Raw genomic sequence first — 19,304 nt, 5'->3', positions numbered from 1 at the left:
TGCATATGCACCATCAGAGCAAATGTCAACACAATTTTTGAAAATCAGCAAATGATACTTTAGTATTATGACAATTAAGTGTTGACCTTACAGGCACCATGAAAGGGTTTTAGGATCATAATCACACTAAGATCTGATAGGTTAGTTTCCCAAACTTATTTTTTTTTTTTACTTTTTAAGATTTTTATTAAAATATAGCTAACATACAATATTAGTTTCAGGGGTACACAATAGTTACTCAACATTTATGTACCTAAAGAAGTGATCACCATGGTAAGTCCAGCAACCATCTGACACCATACCACACTATCACAGTATTACTGAGTATATTCTCCGTGCTGTACATTACACCTCCATGACTTATTTGTTTTATATCTAGAAATCTGAACTTCTTATTCCCCTTCACCTTTTTCTCAACGTTTTAATTTTTCAATTGCAGTTGACATTCAATATTTTATATTAATTTCAGGTGTACAGCACAGAAGTGAGACATTTATGTAAGAAGTGATCCCCCTGACTAGTCTAGTACCCACCTGGCACTATACATAGTTATTACCATATGATTGACTACATTCCCTATGCTTTACTTTACATCCCCATGACTATTCTGTAACTACCAATTTGTACTTCTTAACCCCTTCACTTTTTTCAACCACGCCCAACACCCCCTCCCATCTGGCAACCATCAAAATGTTCTCTGTATCTATGTGTTTGTTTTGTTTATTTTGTTCTTCAGATTCCACATATAAGTGAAATCACATTGCATCTGTCTTCCTCTGACATACTTCCCTCAGCACAATACGCTCCAGCTCCATCCATTCCACTGCAGATGGCAAGAACCCATTTCCTTCATGGCCAAGCAATATTCCACTGTATATATGTAACACCTACTTTTTATCCACTCATCTGTTGACAGATATCCAGGCTGTACAGTGGCCATCTACGTCTTGGCCACTGTAAACAATGCTGCAATGAACTTAAAGATGCACGTGTCGAAGTAGTGTTTTGGGTTTTTTTGATAAATGCCCAGAAGTGGGATTACTGAGTCCTCCTTTGTCTCTTGTTATATATAGCCTTTGTTTTAAGGTCTATTTTGGCTGGTATAAGTATCACTACCCCAGCTTATTTTTTCCATTTCCATTTTCATGAAATTTTCCATTCCTTAAATTTCAGTCTGTGTGTGTCTTTTTATATTTGAAGTAGTCTCTTGTAGGCAACATATGTAAAAATCATATTTTCTTATATCTTTTGATTGGGTCATTTAATCCATTTAAATTGAAAGTAACTGTTGATAGAAATGTAGTTATTGCCACTTTTACATGCCTATTTTTAATCTTTTGTTTTTTTAATCTTAAATAAGTCCCTTTAACATTCCTTTGATTTGGTGTTTATGAACTCCTTTAGCTTTTTCTTGTCTGAGAAGCTCTTTACCTGTCCTTCGATTCTAAATGATAGCCTTGCTGGGTAGAGTAGTATTGGTTGTAGATCTTTGCTTTTCATCACTTTGAGTATATCCTGCTAATCCCTTCTGGTCCGCAAATTTCTGTTGAGAAAGCAGTTCACAGTCTTAGGGGAGCTCCCTTATAGGTAACTAACTGCTTTTCTCTTGCTGCTTTTAAGTTTCTCTGTCGTTAACCTTTGACATTTTAATGATGATGTGTCTTGGTGTGGGCCTCTTTGGGTTCATCTTATTTGGACCTCTCTGTGCTTCCTGGGCTTGAATTATTTATTTCCTTCATTAGGTTGGGGAAGTTTTCCATCATTATTTCTTCAAATAGATTTTCAATTACTTTCTCTCTCTTCTATTCCTAGTATCCCTATCATGCGAATGTTGGTACCCTTGATGCTGTCCCAGAGGCCACTTAAAGTATCCTCATATTTTTGGATTCTTTTTTTTTGCTCTTCTTGGGTGTTTTCTGCTACCTCATCTTCTAAATCACTGATCCTATTCTCTGCTACATCTAATCTGTTAATTTCCTCTAAGGTATTCTTCATTTCAGTTTTGTATTCTTCACTTCTGACTAGTTCTTCTGTATGTTTTCTTTCTGCACTTTTATGATCCCTATCTCTTTTTTGAAGTTATAGTTGAGATCATTGAGCATCCTTATAACCAGTGTTTGGAACTCTGCACCTCATAGATTGCTTGTCTCTCTCTATTCTGTTTAGTTCTTTTTCTGGAGCTTTGTTCTGTTCTTTTATTTGAGACATGTTTCTTTGTCTCCCCATTTTGGCTGCCTCCCTGTGTGTTTCTATGTATTAGGTAGGGCTGCTACATCGCCCAATCTTAGTAGAGTAGCCTTATGTAGTAGGTGTGCTGTGGGGCTCAGTGGCTCAATCTTCCTGGTCACCTGAGCCAGGTACTCCAGGTGTGACCCTTGTATGGATGGTGTGTACCCTCCTGTTATAGTTGAGCCTTGGTTGCTGTTCGCATGTTAATGGGAGGAACTGATCCTTGGGCTAATTGGTTGTGAGAACTGGCTGTGACTACAATAGAGAAACTGTTGTTGTGCTAGGGGCTGACCCTACACAGCAGGATTTGCTTTAACAGGGCTCTGGCGCCTGCCCAGTGTGCCCTTTGGGTGTGTTGTCCCAGAGGTGGCCAGGTGATGCTCCATCTGGGTCTAAAACTGGCTACCAGGCATGCCTGCCCGAGGACCTTCTGGGAGGGGACCCACTGCAGCCAACTTCAGCCGCAGCCTGTGCCCTACCCAAGGCCACCTGGCATGAGCCACAAAGCAATCCGCTGTTGGCCACCACTCACACTTGGCTTAGAGGTCTCAAAAGGCCAAGCTGCGAACTGAGGTTGGCTGTCGCTAGTGCCAGGCTTAGGGCTGCTCAGCCAGAGGTATAGGACGTGCCAAAGCCAGATGCTGCTTGTTTGGGTTTTGTGAACCTTTAAGAGATTTTATGAAAGTCTGCAGGATGAGCCAAGACAAGCCATTTATTTGGAAAAACCACTAGAAACGGCTTGAGTGGGCCTGAAAGTTGGGTGGCGTGGGGTTTCAGGGAACCAGAGTGGGCGAATGAAGGATGTTAGCAAAGTTGATGGAGACTCAGATATGGCAGCAACGTGAGTCCTCATGCTGGGAGGGAGGGCTCAACAAAGAAACAATGGTTTTCGCCAGCTTCTCTGTCTGGGAGAACGCTGCCCCTCCAGCTCTCACTCTGAAGCCAGACGACTCCGTTCCTCCCTATTTATCTCTGATGCCTTTCAAGCTACTGCCCCAGAGCTGGAGCTCAGTTCAAAGCTGGAGCTCAGATCAAAGCTGGAACTCATATTGAGTGTCTGTAAGAGAGTAAGTCCATGAGTGGGCCCTTTGGAGGAGTGCCCTAGTCTCACTTAGCCACCATCTCCACCGGTTTTCAGTCAGAAGTTATGGGGACTTCTCTCCCCAGCACTGGAATTCTGGGCTGGGAAGCCTGGTGTGGGCCTGGAATCCCTCAGGGGGGACCTCCACAGCTGAGATATCCCTCTTAATTTTTAATGGTCACACACAGGTGTGGGACCAGCCCGTTCCATGTCTCTGCCCCTCCTACCAGTCTCAAGATGGATTCTTCTGTCCTCAAGATGGCTTCTTATGTCCTTAGTTGTAGGACTTCAGTTCAGCTAGACGTCAGGTGATTCTCAATAATGTTTGTTCTGTAGTTTAGTTGTAATTCTGATATGGTCATTGAGAGAAGGTAAGCACAGTGTTTTCCTACTCCACCATCTTGACTGGTGTCCCCAAACTTAATTCTAACTAAACTGTTTAACAAATGGAACATTAATAATTCAATAAGGTTAATAATGGTCAGCTATTAATAGTATATCATATAATCAAAATTGCCAATAGCTGACACAGGAAGAAAGGCAAGTTTAGGGGGAATAAATGAATTCAGGATTGAATCCACCGAAACAAATTTCAATGAATCTAGAACTCAGAAAAGAGGCCCAAGTTTAAAGTGTGGATCTGAGAGTTACATTTATAAAATTGAAGCCAGGAAGAATATGTGTAATGAGAAGGTCAGAAACATGAGAACTGTCTACAATTAATAAGTGGATAAAGGATAAGTCATCAAAGCAGTTCCAAAAAGAATGAATAGAGAAACACATTGTGACCAATGAAAGGAATGTTAGATTCAATCTGAGCCAACCAATTCATTTCATAGTTAAGGAAACAGTTTGAAAAGGCTCCGAAAATGAAGTGGTTTGGCCAAGTTTCTGAAAGTGGGAGTCAGGTCTTAAAATTCTATTTTATGGATCCCAATTCAGTTTTCTTTCATAATACCGAATTTCCAGAGGTAGGAAGTAACACTCTTAAACTACAGAAGAATTAAAGTCTAGTGTCAGTAACAGATACCAAGGAAAAAATAACCCACGTGTCTCTACTCCTCCAAACCCTGCTCCGTTTGCAGTCTTCACTATCCCAGTAAATGGTAACTCTAGTCCATCACCCACTCTGATTGTCTTCCCTTTTTCATACTCTACAATCAATGCATCCCAACACTTATAGGCTCCTCCTTGAAATTATATCCAGAGTCTGAACACTTCTTACCACTTGAACTGCTAAAACCCCGATCCAAGCTGCATCATCTTTTTGCCTAGAATATAATATTTAGAGCAACCTAACTGGTCTTCTTTCTGGGTTCTACTCAAACATCACTTCCCTGGTCACCCTGCATAAAACAGTGACAACTCTATATCCAGGTTACACTCTGTCCCCCTTACCTGTTTCAATTTCCTCCATAGCCTTACTGCTTGACATTCTAAATATTGCTGATTCCCTCCACTACAATTTCATCTCCTTGAGGGACTTAATGTTTTGTTCATTGTTGTATTTAGTACAATCCAGCATTTAGAACAAAACCTGGCATCCAAAAGGCACTCATAAATACCCACTGAAAGAAAGAGAGAAGGGAAGAGGGAAAGAGAGAGAGAGAAAGAGAGAGAGAGAGAGAGAGAGAGAGAGAGAGAGAGAGAGAGAGAGAGAAAGAGAGAGAGAGATTAGTCATCTTTCATAACATAAGATTTTTCTCCCTATCTAAAGTCAATCTATTGACTGGCAAAGTTTTAGATCATTGTCTCATTCTGACACCTCTGCTTAGCTTTCCCTTTTTTTGTTAAAAACTTGTATGCATTCATTCAACAAACATTCACATAGAAGCCCTACCACGTTCCAGGCGATATATGAGGCACTGAAGGCAAAAAGATAAATAAGATATGAACTCTGCCCACAAGAAACTCAGTCTTAGGGAGGTGTTATATATTGTCCAGAACAATGAAGTTGTAGTATTGCAAGCGAGTATAATTCCAAGTTAATACATAAATGTTTTTATATGATTATTACAAAGCCAAGCAATTCATTCAACAAAGAGAATACTCAAATTACACTTTTCATGAAAACTGTTTCACCAATGTGGTAACTCATTTAACATTTAATCTGATTGGCTGACTTTATTAAGGTTGTAAAGATCAACACTTAGTTCACTATATTGGAACTCCTACAGGTACATGAAATGACAAGTCTACTTATCCGCTGGATTCAATAACAATTTAGACAAAACCTAAACCAGTAGCCGAGGAGCCTCTGACAGGCTTATTAATGTATCTCAATACATTCATTGGTATAAATCATCCTCCAATTCCTTCTGGCTTTTTTAGAAGATAATATTTTTCCACTAACATTTATTTTAATTATTTTCTTTGAGTATGTGTTTCTGCATATGGTCTGCTGGGCTATAAGTTAAAATTCAAAATGTGATTAAAACCTGATTCAAAAATCACTCAAAATGTAGATACTTTTATCATGAATCATCAATTGATTTGCAGATGATAAATCCCCACAGAAAGGGCATTTGTTTAAAACAGCTGTTCAGTTTCAGTGAATTCAGAAAGTCATCTATTAGAAATGTCATCTGATGCTTTTGATAATAATAGTCTTACTCAGAGCAGAACCAAGAGAGCAATTGTAATCACTTGAGGTAGTGCCTCATTTTGATACACAAATGATTACATACAAAAAGGAAAAGGCCCACTGAAAAAGCAGCAAAGATTTGGAAAGAAAATGGTAAGATTTCATTAATTTTTATCTTTGTAAATGGATGAAATTCTCTTTTAACTTAATTATTTACTCCAGGTAAATTTATTTTCCCAAATTCTCTCTATAAAAATAAAGCTTTAAATTGTAAAGCCAGGAGTTCCTGAAAGATACAAAGAACTGTTGCTAAAACACTTGCTCTATAAATCATCTCCTGTACTTGAGAATCAATCATCTCTGGTGGCTAAGGAAATATTAGTACTCTAAAAAAAATTTAAATTCCTCCACTGAAATTCAGAAACAAAAAAGATAACTCAAATTATCGTTCTATATACAAGTGATGAGGGCTCCTAATCCTACATTTGCATATAAATACTGTATTTCTCAAAGTACAACTACAGGAAAGTATAACAAACTATCAATTATTCTGGGTTTCAAATTACTCAGTCCCTTGAAAACTAACCATTTTTAAACAATAAAGGAAGTGCTGGAGTCTAGAGATTTGTGTAGTACCTAACCTCTGTCCTTTCTAGAGCGATCAAGCTTATTTTATTTGTTAAGAGTAAACTAATGATAATATAATAATAGCTTCAAATTCTTCTTGAGGAAGGTATAGCTTATATGAAATATAAACATTAGTACCAAAAACACAGCATTCCACCAACTATCATGAGGTAATAAATGCTTTATTTTTAAAATTAGAAAATAATGCCACAGAAACTAATGAAAGAAAAACAAAAGTGACCTGGGCATTTTTCAGTTGCAATGTCAGAAAAAGTAACTATATTTACATTCCTGATTCATATAGGCCAGAAACTCAGAAGTTATTAAGTCATTCTTTATCTTTTCCACTCTGTGAACTGTCATATCCAATTGGATTATCAAGTCAGATCGGGGTACTTTCATATCTTTCACATTTCTTAATCCCATCGTCTTCTATCTCTACTGCTAGGCCTTAGTTTAAGCCATGATAATTTATTATCGAAATAACTACAACAAGCTTCATAATTAACAAGCCTGATTCTTTCAAAAAGATTAATGAAACACACAAACCTCTGGCAATCCTGGTCAAGAAAAAAATGACATAAATAAACAGCATTATTATAACAATGGTGGAAATTAATTAGGTACAACCTTGTAAAGTTAAACATTACACACCCTATGATCCTGCAACTCTTATTCTGGGTACATATTCAAGAGAAACTTTTAACATATGTTAATCCAAAAATATGAACAGAAATGTTCATGTCAACATGTCTGTGATAGCATAATGCTACAAACAACTCAAATGTCTATAAACAGGAAAATGGATAAATTATGGTAAGTCTGCAGAATGGAAGACTATACAGTGGTAAAAATGAATGAACTATAAACATATGCAACAAGAATGAATATTAGTAACATAATATTTAACCAAAAAAGCAAACCCAGAAGACACTTAGTATACTTTTTATAAAAACAAAAATAAAACAATATATTGTTTAGGTAAACATATAAATGATAAAACATTTATAAAATGCGAAAGACTGAAACACAAAGTTCAGGATGATAGCTACCATAGGGAGAGGCAAGGAGAACACATAGGAAGATATGTTACTGGTAATGTTTGAGAAGTTGGATCAGATATTAATTATTTTAGTGATGTATAAATAAATACATTAGATAAGCAAATCATGCACAGACCAGTGAGGATAATGTGTCATGAGCCAAGAACTATGATTAACACAATTCTGTGCAAATTGGTGAAAAATGTTAATAAGTTTAGGTGGAAAAAAAACAGGAATGAAAAGAAAGGCATAATTAAAGATTATGAGTGGATCAGAAATCTTAATAAGTGAAACCTCTTAATAATAAAAGGACACAAGGCTACTGACAAAAGGGCTGATTTCTTTTTCCCAGTCCTGCCTTTAAGTAGCTATGCAACTTCAGGCTAGTTACTTAATAGTTAAGTTTCTAAAACTGACTATAGTCAGAGATGGACTTTATTTTTTTTTTTCCCTGAAACAAATGGCCTCTCTTTAATGTTACCAGGTATGAAATCTGGTCTCTTTTGGGAGATGCTATCATTTCGTTCTTGGCTTCCCTTCTTTTCCTAGCCCTTTAACATTACTTGTCACTATACTGTTTTGTCCACAAATAAGGCACCTAAATAATCATTCCAACAGATTCTCTCCATAACTTATACTAATTATTACAACCACTTAGGCCGAACTTCAAAAGACACATATATATCCTGGGGAAACTGTTTTATCTGACATGTGTTTGTTCAATAAATGCTGCTCCTACAAAAAAGGTCATATTGATTAACACTAACTCCGTGTTTCCCCGAAAATAAGACCTAGCAGGACCATCAGCTCTAATGCGTCTTTAGGAGCAAAGATTAATGTAAGACCCGGTATTATGTTATATTACAGTATAGCATAGTATAGTATAGTATAGTACAGTATAAAGACCCGGTCTTATAATATTTTACTAAGACCGGGTCTTATATTAATTTTTGCTCCAAAAGACGCATTAGAGCTGATGATCCGGCTAGGTCTTATTTTCGGGGAAACACGGTTGTGTAAGTCAGGTTTGTCTGGGTTATATTACAGTAACAAACACCAACAAATCTCGGTGGTTTAAAATAACTAACATTTTATTCTTTCGCGCTATATATCCACTGAGAGTTGACTGGGGCTCTTCTTCAAATATTCAAGGACCTAGGCTGAAGCAGAAGCCACCATATGAAGGGGAGAGTGTTGCAAAGCACATACTAACTCTTAAAGCTTCCATCTAGGAATACCACAGATTACTTTTACTCACACTTCATTGCCTAATCAAGTTACATGGCCATGCCTAATTTTAAGTGGGCAGGAATTGCTACCATTTTCCCAAGAGAAGAGGCAGACTATATGTGAATAATTTTCAAAATTTCACAATGTTTTAGTGTTTGGAATAAGCAGAATGAAATGTTAACATACTACGATGTATTAAAAATTCAAGATTAAAAATAACAAACATAATTGATTTCCAAAAGATTTAACAGCATAAATACTCAAACAGCAAATAAACTATCAAGTGCAAGCCAAATCGCCATCAAAATTCTGAAAGATTAAAAAAAAATCTATATCCCTCCACAAATTAATTTCAAGGAAATATTTTTTTAAATTTCAGTATTGTAGAATAAGACATTAAAATTATACATAGTTACTTGATCAACAGATCCTCCACGACAAAGGACAAGGACATAAAGTAAAAATAAAGATGTCCCCCAAACTATCATGTTGGAAAATATTAACTATAGATTTAAATTGTTTGATTTAAACTGACGGGGAGGGAGCCTGATATGACATAGGAATGGCATGGGTACCTATAAAGGTGCAACATGATAAAGAAAAGGGTATGGAATAGAGACACATGTAGGCCAGGGTGACCTCACTAAATAAAGGAGAGGGATGTATATTGTAATCAACATAACTAGAAGACTTGGAAACCCTCTGGGTGGTCCTGTGTCTAGCATATAGTTAGTACTAATGATGAAAGTGAAAGGGAAGCTTGAAGGCTTAATTAAAGTGAGACATATTAAGCAGAGGCCTGATAACCTGAGAGGTATCATGATGGATCCATATAGATTCTTCCCTGGCACAGAGTCGTGCAAGAGTTGGTGAAGATGTGCTGGTGAGAGTGAGTCATATTTAATCTCACAAACAACTGAACTAGAACAATTGAACCAGAGAGGCCCAATCAAGCCTCAGGTATGATTTTTGGAGGGGTATTATATAATCTTTGATGCCACATTAATATTTGGTTTAAACATCTCAATATCTGAAGAGCTCAGGTGCCAAAAATTACCAAAATAAGATCCTTTCCTTCATCAGATAATTTTTATCATGACTTCTTCCCTTTAAAACCATTACCTACAAGCATGTTCATTAATTAAAACACTACTGAGTATCTAGTATGTACAAATCCTGTTTTAGGAACTAGGGACAGAGAGACAAAAGACACTAACACTGGCCTCAAGGTGAGAAATACAGAAAAGCACAGACGACAATAAACTGCAATAACGATGTATTTTCAAGAAGCTCTGGGACCACAGATGAGCACACCTGACAGAGGATACAAAGAACAAGGAAAGGCCCCGCACATTGCAGAGGCTCAACAACTACTAAATGCAGAGTAGCTTAATGTGATCTCCAGGACTTTGGTTTGCAAAGAAAGGCCTATTATTTTGACCAGTTTCAGGGGATCAGTCAAAAGACAGAAACTACACCGGTAATTTTAACAGAGAGAATTTAGTACTAGTTGTTAACCAGGAATTGGAGAACTGAAAAGACAAAAGAAGAGAACACAGACTATCAGAGAGAGAGTAATTTCAGGAAGCAGCTGGGACCCCCAAAGCTGAGAGAAACAAAGGGAAGTGGTTAAAATTATTAAAACCAAGAGGCTAAAAATATATGTACCATGTTCACTGCAGCATTATTCATGGTGGCCAAGTCATGGAAACAACCAAACTGTCCTTCGATAGATGACTGAATAAAGAAGATGTGGTACCTATGTACAATGGAACATTACTCAGCCGTAAGAAAAGATGAAATACTGCCATTTGAGACATGGATGGACCGTGAGATTAGCATGCTAAGCGAAATAAGTCAGAAAAAGTCAAAAACCTTATGACTTCATTCATATATGGCGTATAAAACTGAAAGCAACAAACAAGACAAACAAAAAATCATAGACATAGACAACAGTTTTGTGGTTACCAGAGAGCAAGGGAGGAGACATAGTAGAAGAGGAAAAAGGGGGTCAAATACATGGTGATGGGAGGAGAACTGACTGGGTGGTGAGCACACAATGCAATATATAGATGCCGTATTATAGAAATGTACACTTGAAACCTATATTTTACTAAGCAATGTCACTACAATAAATTTAATAAAGACAAAAGTAATAAAAAATTAAAATTTCTGGTTTACAAAAAAAAAAACAAAAAACAACTACTAAGAGACTTGGAGGAGAAACCCTATGAAATTGGAACCCAGATCTCTGAGAAGAAACCACTCTTCAAAGAACACTAAGAAACTAGAGTATGAAGGAGGGTTCCTACAAAGCTGGGACCTGGATCTCTGAGAGGGAGAAAATGGCTAGCTGATGTTGGTATCTCAGAGGGGATGTAATGAGGATAGTTATACGTGCGTATGAGTGTAGGAAAACGTCAAATTGGAGGCATTTGTCAGTCCTATTCCTGCCCAGGGGAAGTCCTGTTGCTTGGAGATACTGACTGTTGCAGGAAAAAGCTAGCGAGAGAGAACTACAGTTTCTAGGCTCCCAGTTCCCACACCACAAAGTAAAGTTTGGAAGGGTGAATCTAAAGCAGACAGAATAATGCCTTAATAGCCAGCACACCTATATAATTTTATTTCTCCATTCCAGATACTTAAGATAATAGCCTGCAAAATATTTATAATTACAATACACTAATTAAATTAAGCTATTTGCTTCATCTCATGACGTCTGAGGAAATTATATAATCAATACCATAACAAGGGCATCTATTTTAATACCTCAAACTTTAAAAGAATGACCCTTTCTGTACTCTATAATATAATTGGGCAATGTACAGATATTCCAAAACAAAATCAGAATCTGAACAGTCGGAAAAAAATCTTAAGACTCAAATTAGTGTCTGTGTGAAAACTTTAAACTCTCATCTATTCAAAAATCATCATAGGAAAAGATTAGTGTGGCTTAATGAAAGGTCTGAATTGCTAAAATTTCAGATGAATGTTATTTCATTACTTACAAATGTAAATATATTTTTCCTTTATACCAAATCTTTTCCTAGTGATTTTAATATTTTTATTGTCTGAAATGTTCTGAGTATTTCTCTGGAATAGGTGACTTATATCATTTCAAACACACCATATTTCACAAAATCTAAGATTCCATCAATTATAGAACACAGTATTGTTGCATAAACCATTAAGAAAAAATGCTAAAAATTAAACTATGACTTCATTAGTTCTTTCATGAACTTTTACAACTTACTGAAAGAACTCTAAACATTAATAATCTAATGAACTGCTAAAGGATATTATTTTAGAATATACTTTGATCAATAACTTCTTCATTGTCAATTACTATTACATTGTTTTAGAGTGTGTAAGTATTTTGGTTTCTTAAATTTCTGTTTCTATTTTTCTTAATTTTTCTTATCGCTTTGTTTACCTTAGTATTCACTCAACAAATCCCTTTTTCTAGAGACAGCATAAAGATTAACCTTAGTTCACCTCTGTTCTTTTCAAACTGGTGGGCTAAATGATTTCATTTAACCTTTGCAGGGCTAAGGCAGGAGGATGGGAGAGGATGAGGAGGAACAGGTACAAAGATTTTTGGGGAGTGTGGTGGAAATGTTCTAAAATTAGATTAAGGTGATGATTGTGTATGGTGACAACTGTAAATGTATTAAAAATCACTGAATTGTACATTTTAAAGGGGTGAGCTTTACAGTACATATTATATATTTCAACAAAGCTGTTAAAATAATTATGTTTATGATAAAGTCTGCTTTCTCACATGAAAATTGAACATAAAATATTTATAGCACACTTTTCATTTTTATAAAATCTTGGTTCTGAAAGTAACTATATGAGAGAATTCTCTAGTTTCAATGTCAGCAAACTTGATCTTTAAATTACCTGATAAATATTTTAGGTTTTGTGGGCCACATATAGCCTTTGCCAAACTTTTTAAAAAACCTTTTAAAATGTAAAGCCATTCTTAGTCTAGGGCTGTAGCTTGCGGACCCCTGCTGTAATCACATACTTACTACTTTTATTTCAGAATGCAAGCCGTCAAATGTAGCCCATTGTGATGACAATATTAATAGAGACATTAAACACAAAAATAGTTTTGGTCTTTGAGAAATTTATTTCACCTCTCATGAATTGTTGCTATGCTGTGTGTTGCAGGATGGGGGTTTGGAAACCCACAAAAATATTTCCACACCATAAATTAGAAGTTCCAGATGTATCTTCTCAGCATCCAAGGTACATTAATGGAAGAAGCCAGACCTCAGACATTTATAAACTTATATGCTATTTACCTCCAAAAGATACTTGAGGTGACAAAGACAATTACAAAAATGACTCACCCTATATATCTAATCAACACTCACATCACCTTCAGTTTTGAAAGGAAGTAAATATGTCATCAACTAGCATTATTATAATCACAACTCCTAGTACAGAACTTTTCAAGTGGGATTCCACAGAATCCTAGAGGTTCCATGAGGTGCTACTTGTGTAAGATATCGTAACTTTAAAAAAAATAAACATTGTTTTTTGAACTTTGCAAACTGAAAGAGTGCTCATAGTGTTGGCAGGTGATCAAGCATCCACTTACGGTAGTACATTCTTTAGAATTTCATGTAAACTGAATCATAAAAGAGCATGTACTCTTACATGTGTGACTTCTTGACTCAGCATAGTGATTCTGAGATTAACCCATGCTGTGTGGATTAGCAGTCTGTTTCTTTTTGTTGCTGAAAAGTAGTCCATTGAATGGATAGAGCACATTTTTTTTCATTTGCCTGTTAATGGACCCTGGGGTTGTTTTCAGTTTTCGAATATTGTGATTAAAGTTCCTATGAACATTCCTACACAAATATTTTTTGCTAGGTCATATGATAGATATGTTATGTTTAACTTTCTAAGGAATATCCAATTTTCCAAAGTGGCTATACCATTTATATTGCCACCAACAATGTTTACCTTCCAGTTACTACACATCCTCATAAACATTGATACTATCTAGCTTTTTTAATTTTAGCTCTTCTGATGAGTGACATCTCACTGTCATTTCAGTTTGCATTTTCCAAGTGACTAATGACGTTGACCATCTTTTCATGTTTATTATCCATTCATACAGCTTCTTTAAATCTTTGGTCCACTTTTAATTGAGTTATTTGTATTATTAAGATTTCTTTAAGTATTATATAAGTCCTTTGTCAGACATATGTATTGCAAATATTGTTCTTCCTGTTCTGTGGCTTGCCTTTTTGTTAAGAAATGGTATCTTTTAAAGAACAAATATTTCGGCATATCATTGGATTTTGCTTTTTTATTCAGCTAGATGAGAACATTTAGTCCATTTGCATTTAATGATTGATACAAGTGAGTTTAAGTCTACCATCTTTCTATTTGTTTTCCACTTGTCCCACTGTTCTGTCCTTTGTTCTTCCTTTCCTTCCTTCTTTTGTATTAATCAAGTAGTTTTTACCATTCTATTTTATGTATTCTATAGGCCTGTTATCTTTTAGCACCATTCTTTCAGTGGTTACTGTAAAAGATACAAAAATGCATCTTTATTTTATATTTTAAATTGGTATTTATACCATGTCATAAACAATGAGAGATTCTTACAATTTAATTCCATTTATGTCTCTTTGCTATTGCTGTCATATAATTACTTCTACACGTGTTATATATTGTTTTTCAATATAACACTGTTATACTAGACATTGTTAATACTGTTGGTTTAAGCAGTCAGTAGTCTTGCCACCATATTTAGCCTTTCCATCATGCTTCCATTTGATAATTGTTTTTCTTTAGCCTGGTGAATTTCCGTTATATGTCCCAAAGTCCAGAAGCGCTGCTGAAATGACTTCTCTCAGCTTTGTTTACCTAAGAATATCCTTGTTTCATTTTGATTTTTGAGGGATATTTTAACTGAGTATAAATTATTGGTTGGCAGGTTTTTCTTTCGGCACTTTTAAAGATGTCACTACATCATCTTCTGACTTCCGTAATCTGTTGCAAAGTCAAGTTTCAAAATTCTTATTATTTCCCTGTAAATAACATCTTTTCCACCCTATAACTGCTTGTAAGACTTTTCTCTTTTCATGTGGGTTTTAGCACTGTTATTCCAACTGTGTGCTTAGGGAAACACAACTACATCTGTCAGATAATGTACTAACTGCTACTATTAAGCTGTTTGGACCTAACTATTTAATAAAGAGAACTGTTAGTTATTTCTTTTGGCTTAGTGGTGCTGTGAAAAAGTTTCTGAGACACTAAGGCTAAGTGTGGTTTTCTTTGTTACATATCCTTTTTTGGGTTCACTGAGATCAGTGGTTTGATGTCTTAACAGTTTCGAAAAACAGCCACTATTTCTTCAAATATTATTTCTGCCCCTTTCTCCTATCCATTTCATCAATGTCTTAGTTTGTTCAGGATGCTATAACAAAATATCACAGACTAGGTAGCTTATAAACAACAGAAATTTACTTCTCACAGTTGTGGAGGCTGGAAGTCTGAGGTCAAAGCGCCAGCACAGTCACATGAGCTCTTCTGGGTTGCAGAATTCTCACTGTATACTCACATGATGGAAGAGACTAGGGAACTGTCTAGGCAGGGGAGGCGGGGTGTCTTTTACAGTAACATTAAGCTCATGCATGAGGGCTCCATCCTCTTGACCAAGTCATCACCCAAAGGCCCCCACCTCCTAAGAACGTCACATCGGGCATTAAAATTTCAACATATAAAATTTGGGGGGGGGGGGGGAACACAAACTTTCAGACCATGGCAAATCAAGGGCTCCAATTATACACATGTTAAATCATCTGGCTGTGTTCCATTTGTTTTTTATGCTGTTCTCTTTCCATCTATCTTGTTATCTTTCATATCCTCACAACAACACTTATCAGTGAGTACTATCAAGAAAGACAGCAAGTATTATAGGAAATCACTTCAGTATGCTTGGTCTTTTACTTTACTCCCTAAAAATGGGGAAATGAAAATATTTTCCTCTATGTTTCACAAATGAACTTCAAAAACTGCCTCAAAAAAAAAATTAAGATTAGTAAATTACTCCTCCATTTTAAGGAGGGAACTGGAAATTCAGCTCTACCTTCAGTATCATCCAGGAAAAAGCTATTAAAGAGGTTCAAGAACTTATGGGTCATCACAAAATATAATTTTCTTACTAACCGCTGAAATAAAGAATATGTGAGTTATAGTTAATGAATGAGCAGATTCAGTTATTCCTATAATAATGTCACTCTAAATAATGAATGGGAGAGAAGAGTAGGTTTACAGCTTACGCATTGGAAATTGCTCATAGCTCGCAGTCCCTCTTATCTACAGTTAGTTATGGTTTTCCATATGTGAAATTATCTATACTGTCATGTGAGTCATAGCAGAAACAAAGTTGAAATCTCTAGAAACTAAAGCTTAGTAAAACCATTATAGTGACTGGTAGGAGTATTCAGAGAATCGGAGGCCTAGATTTATCAAAAGGAAGCAATGATCTAAAAATGTATGTATCAAGAAACACTGGTCCTGTTATCTAACACAGACAAGAGCTGTCACACTCTGATATGCATTTTTAGGAAAAGGGTGAGTTTACAAACATTGTCTCAGGCATATTTCATCTATGCTGCATATATAGGAATGATCTTGGAAAATTTCAATAGGAAAAAAATTAGTAGAGGAAAAATTATCTCTCTGTTCAACGAAAAACAGTAAGTAAAGACTATTATTCCTTTTACTCCAAAGGAAAACTGAAAAGATCCCATTCTGAATTTACCTGTAGAAAGTAAAAAAGTCAAGAGGTCACAATCTTTAGATGTGGCTATATGTTCCTGTGCAATTTTGTGGTTAGAAGCTGGGAGGTGATTGGAATTGTTCCCTCTTTCAAAGGTAGGAAATGAGAGGTTATCCTGAGGTCAGGATCTTCAAAAGTGGCTCTTGATTTAAATTGTGTTAACTTGCTCTGCTCCAGGATGAAAGCAATTATGACCAGATCAATGTGCTCCGCAGCTGGTTAGTCAGCTGCTCCAGAGTAGGCAGCCAGGAAAAAGCTTTGGGGCAGTCTCTGGGCACTGTGCCTCCTAAGATTGGAGTGCAGGCCAATACTTTACCACTAATTCTTAAAAGGTATTTTCAGCTCCCTAAAAAGTAAAATAAACATAAATAGGAAATATCCTCCTTTTAATTTCCCAAGTAAGCCATAATTGTTGAAGTGTTCCACATTTTAGTGTAATATTCAATAAAAAATATTTTGACACCTGTATATGAAACCATTACAATGGCTCAAGAATCTGCCTTAGAAGCATCAGCTGATTCCTGGAAGAGGTCATTTAAAAGGAACCTGCTCTGTTTTTAAAAGAAAGGGGGCAAACAAAGCTTTCTTAGAAAAAATCATAAGAGGATCCCAAAACCTAGGTAACTACAAAGTCTTCTTAAAGGAAATGGCTGGCATACAAAATTGTATGACCATTATTAGTGTGGTATTAACCATGAATTCACAGCATTATTCTAATTTTATTACAAAATCCATGTTAAAGTTTGAAACAGTGCTTCAGTCTTACTACTTTCTTTCAAGTTAAAGTTCAAGAAAAATATCTGATAGAGGGTTCATTCAATAAAAATAAGAATTGGTGAATCAACTGACTCGGGGTCAGTCCACTAATCAAGTTGGTAATTTAGGGAATCACAAAATGGGAAGAAAAAAAATTACACCCATGTGCCTTACGCATATTAACTTAAAACATTCAAATGTGCTTACCAATCTTTTGCTGTGAGACAAAGACATAAACCAGGTGTCAACACAGTCTACAATTTTTCATGGATTTCTTTAAAAGTGAAGGGAAAAGTTGAAAACACCTGTCCAGCACTGAATGCCAAACTCTTTTAGATTTGTATGACCTTTCCAGGATTTTAATTCTTCCTTACATCTAACTCCACAAATTTGGGGTTTTTTTCCCATTTTTAGCAACCTGCCTTATTGAGTCTTTCCAAAATTTTCACAGAAAATTACGCATCGATATTTTATTGGTTTAGGTAAGATTTGATTAAATTATATAATTACAATAACATATACAGCTGGTATACAACCACTGGTAGGAAAAGAATGTAAGGTCAAACTAAAGAAAAGCCTACCAGCCACCAGTTTGCATTAAACATGCCATGGCTATCAGTCAGCCAATAGTAGTCTTACAGGGAGAATGAAAGCCACAAATTAATCAGACCTTCTAGTATACCTTCACTTGCCTTCTTAAATACACAGAGGTCTCTGCAAGCATGCAACCATCTACAGTGTTTCCCCGAAAATAAGACCTGGTCAGATAATCAGCTCTAAAGCGTCTTTTGGAGCAAAAATTAATGTAAGACCCGGTATTACATTATGTTAGAAAAGACCTGGTCTTATATTACAGTAAAATAAGACCGGGTCTTATATTAATTTTTGCTCCAAGACGCATTAGGGCTGATTGTCCAGCTTGGTCTTATTTTTGGGGAAACATTGTATGTCTTCCAAAATACTTGAAACTTGTAACACAATCCATAACTATAGTATATGTGGGGACAGAGCCTCAGAGAGCAGTTTCCAGGCTCTCGGCCTCACGTGGAGGGGTGCTGGCTCGGGTAGTAGCTGGCCGTCAGCTGTAGCCAGTTAGCCAATTGGCCACTGATATAACTGCCAATTGGCCACTGATATAACTGCCAATTGGCCACTATAACTGCAGCAGCTGGGCTGGGGAAGAAGAGTCGGTCGGTTGGCAGAAAAGTGGACAGCAGGTCGCACGTCGGGTAAATCCAGCCTCCACTGAGACTATAGTGGTATGACTCCCCTATCTATGGCTCTGTGGGTGTTCCTGTTTGGCCTCACCTCATCCTGCAGTCTTATGTGGGGAGCAGGAGCTGAGACCCCGCAGGCCACCCCGAAGGACACATGGCGCAGCGAGCAGGGTCTCCTGCACGACAGTATAGATGGATGATTTGAATGTTCTCTTCTACATGGAGTGTTAATGAACTATAATAAAATTTCTATGCAATTTTAACTAATATCTTAAACCGGAGAAAAGTTAAACAGAAAAGATGGAAAAAAGAACTAAACTCAGTATTACAATTAAACAAAAATTTTGTTGCACAATCTTCCCATCATCCCACCTCTGTGAATGTAGTGATTTTTTTTTTTTAAATAAGGTTAAATTCCATGAGAAGTCTTTCTTTATTTCATACTTATAAGAAATACTGTTTGGAATAAGTGGTATCAGCTAAGATTTGATTATTTAAATAGAAATTTAAAATATTATAGGATTTGGTCTCATGATAGAAATTCAATTTATCATGCTTTGGGGCAAGGTTTATAGTGAGTTCCTAGGCACTTGAATACATGTTCATTTATATGACTGCTTTTATTATAGTAGCAGGCTGAAAATTTGATTAAAATGCAAGTATTAGGTGTGCAAACAATCAATAGGAAAGAAAACCTAATGGCACTCACCAAGGCTCTCCAGAACTT

At 36.3% G+C, this 19,304-nt stretch overlaps 1 protein-coding gene across 2 annotated transcripts in view; it reads right to left on the bottom strand.

Annotated features, from left to right (window-relative positions):
* CDK17 (cyclin dependent kinase 17) overlaps nt 1–19,304 on the bottom strand; it is an 87,904-nt gene that overhangs the window by 47,443 nt on the left and 21,157 nt on the right. Inside the window, exon 1 of one of the 2 annotated variants that reach the window (XM_019732145.3) lies at nt 4,709–4,878. The exons of the other annotated variant lie outside the window; for it this stretch is intronic. The gene's annotated coding sequence lies outside the window, so the exon portion shown is untranslated. Of the gene's footprint in view, nt 1–4,708; nt 4,879–19,304 lie in introns of those variants that run through there. 2 annotated transcript variants of the gene reach the window in all.

This window comes from Rhinolophus sinicus, chromosome 1, assembly GCF_057876585.1.
Source record: "Rhinolophus sinicus isolate RSI-liver-muscle chromosome 1, RSI-T2T, whole genome shotgun sequence".
NCBI lineage: Eukaryota > Metazoa > Chordata > Mammalia > Chiroptera > Rhinolophidae > Rhinolophus > Rhinolophus sinicus.
The sequence above is the reverse complement of the archived record's forward strand: the minus strand, read 5'-3'. Positions and strand labels throughout refer to the sequence as shown.